Here is a 2,954-nt window from a genome sequence, read left to right on the forward strand (position 1 = left end):
GTGTTTAAGTGAAGATTCAAAGATAATATCTTCTTTATATTTCTTCTGAAAAGAAGACAAAAGAATAAAAAGAAAGGTTAGGAACAATTGTGGCTCTGTCTTAAATGCCTACAAAACTACTTTTCCCTCTACATCAAAAGTAAAAATAGGAGTACTGCTAACAATGGGGAAAATTCAACAGGGAAAAACTGGTCATGCACTACGATAAGAGGTAACAAAACTCTTATAATTTCAATGATCTCACCTTGAATTGCAAATTACTTATAATTGCATCAATTACAAGCTCTGAATTGCGACCAAAATAATAAGTGCCTAGAAGGTCAATATGAACAGTGATGTGATCACATCTCTAGAAGTAAAAAATAATTTTAAAAAAAAACATATCTCAATTCTCAAGTGTCTGTAGATGTATGTGTATGTGAGTATATCTGCGCTATGAATTTGTATATATGTAAACCAATCTGGTTCTCAAATACCTCGTAGACAAATGAGATTATGAGATACACAAATTTCTGCATCAAATTTCTTTACATTGGCAACTTTTTTTGTTGTAGTCAATCTCTTGGAAATTGTTAAGTTGAGGGAATACTCTATTAATATATATAAAACGAAAGTTCTTTTTGCGAATGATAGTGATGCACAGAATAGCAATATATAAACCTACAACCAAGCAATTTGATACATTACTTCCCCTTTGAATTGTAAAACAAAATTTCCAGTAAACACTGGTAGTAATCATAATTTTTAAATTACCAGACATTAGATATTACAAAAGAAACATGGTAAGTGTGAAGAATGAGAAATAAGATCATATATCTACAAATAAACCAAATTAAAGAAACCAATTCAATAAAAAAAAATGAGGATTCTAACTCACCTCTGTAAGCTATAATCAAGAGGTAGAGGATGAAGAAGAGACGGAGTAGAGAGTACTCCATTGGTACTGCAGTTGTGACATTTTTGCATAAACCATCCATTATCACACTCTAAAAGACAACAAAAATTGTGCACCAGACCAATAGAAACCAATGCCTCACTATCTCACAAAAAATTGAACAAAGCTTCTTGACTGACTTTGAATTCTCAACAGTGACTACATTTGTATCTATGTTTATGATAGAGCGGATAGCAACATTGAAGTTTGAGTAGCACATATGGGTGTAGAGCTGCCCAAAACATGAATAGAAACACTGCTTAGAATTGTACCAAAAAAATAAAAAGACAGAAATTAATAGTGTACTATGGTTGGAACCTTTGAAGGCAAACACATGAATATGATGATAAAAATTAATATCAGAATTAGAAAAAAAAATATGACAGATAAAGAAAGTATGGAAATGGAAAGTCATAAAGAAGAAAATTTCAACTATTTCAGTAGTTTTATTTGTCACTCTTGGAAAGGATTTTTGTCTAAATAAAATGACAAAAATTAATGTCAGAATTAGAAAAATAAAGATATGATAGATGAAGAAAATATGGAAATGGAAAGTTGTAAAGAACGAATTTACAACAATTTCAATAGCTTTATTTGTTACTCTTAAAAAGGATTTTCTTGAAACCTGAGCTTGTTCATTAATAGAGCAAAACGTCTGGGGAGATAAAGGTCATCGTAAGAGGAAGAGTTTTATTATATACAAATAAACCAACAAATCTGTAAAACCATGCTTAATATTTGCTCGTTTATTTGTATATAATAGGTGTTATATAGTTCATGAAGCAAAAAAAGTTCTTCATTACAAATTTATAGCCACGGACTAGAACCTCTATTTCTATGTCACTTGTAAGAGCTAGATAATGACCATTAACTTGTGGTTTTGGCCTGAAATCATAATAAACATGGTTGTAACATTCAAAAAATCGAACAATCAAAAGCAAAGAAATATCACTTTGAAGCTCATGCTTCTTACAAACAATTGAACAACCAAAAGCAAATAAATTTCACCTTGAAGTTCACATCTCTTACGACATGCTTTCCTCCAAATACTTTGTAGACATCCCTACATTCAATAAGCACATCTAACTCATCCTGAAGCTCCTTTCCCACACTCAAGTTATCTTTTTCGTGTGAACCTTGGAAAAGAAATAGACAGATAGATTGTTTCGTGAACTTACTGTGATAAATTTGAATAAAAGTACTATAAGATCAATTACATGGATATATAGCTTCATGAACTCACTAAAATTATGTTATTAGAAGTAAGCTCAATCAAATTGAAGCTTTAATAACTGCCATCGAAACATGAGCCAATTCTGTAGATTACTCATTGAACCAAAAGATATGAAGAATGAAGTTTGAAAAATTTATATATTTACAAACATAATCAAGAATGATAGATAAGTAAAATAAACCATGAAAGATTAATCACCATAGGATATCATCAAGAACAAACTCATAAATTAAAAAGAAATAAAAAAGAATCAACTGGATTTCCAACTGTAACCATATCTAAAAATAAAACAACAATCCCCATTAAAGAATACAAAGACAACAATTATCACTTAAATTTGTAATCTCTTTTGAAGAATAAATACAAATTTAAGGAATAATATAAATGAGTGTGCAAGTTCACAACGAAAAAAATAATCTAGAAGCAAATGAATTAACAAGAAACATATCATACGACAAATTATCATATAAAGTCATGTTTTGCTCAACAAACAGCCAAACAAATAATTCAATTAATAAGTCAAACAATTTTCAAGTTCAAAAATGAAAGTAGGTGTGAAATTCATTCTACATTCATCTTTGGGAAATATCAAGACAATCTACACAGTGTTTCTTATGTGTTATTAATCATGTCTGAAAATTTCTCAATGAAAGAAGTTGTACACTTCTCTAGTTAATAATTCATATTGAATGTCTAGGCACGAAATCTAGTTTCCTGACATATTATTAAAAATCATCGGATCATGTGTGTTGAATTTGCTATTGGAGCATTAGTATTTTCCATGTG

General features: G+C 29.8%; 1 long non-coding RNA gene across 2 annotated transcripts; it reads right to left on the reverse strand.

Annotated features, from left to right (window-relative positions):
• On the reverse strand, positions 1–2,339 carry LOC111389033. Of its 2 annotated transcripts, XR_002701665.1 has the most exons (4): positions 1,943–2,339; positions 878–1,166; positions 245–312; positions 1–45 (listed from the first exon to the last, which is right to left on the reverse strand). It is a non-coding gene; the product is annotated as an uncharacterized LOC111389033 (long non-coding RNA). The 2 variants fall into 2 exon arrangements; XR_002701664.1 differs by lacking the exon at positions 245–312 and having other exon boundaries at positions 1,943–2,307.
• Positions 2,340–2,954: the final 615 nt, after the last annotated feature.

Source organism: Olea europaea, unplaced genomic scaffold (assembly GCF_002742605.1).
Source record: "Olea europaea var. sylvestris unplaced genomic scaffold, O_europaea_v1 scaffold5537, whole genome shotgun sequence".
In the NCBI taxonomy this organism is placed as follows: Eukaryota; Viridiplantae; Streptophyta; class Magnoliopsida; order Lamiales; family Oleaceae; genus Olea; species Olea europaea.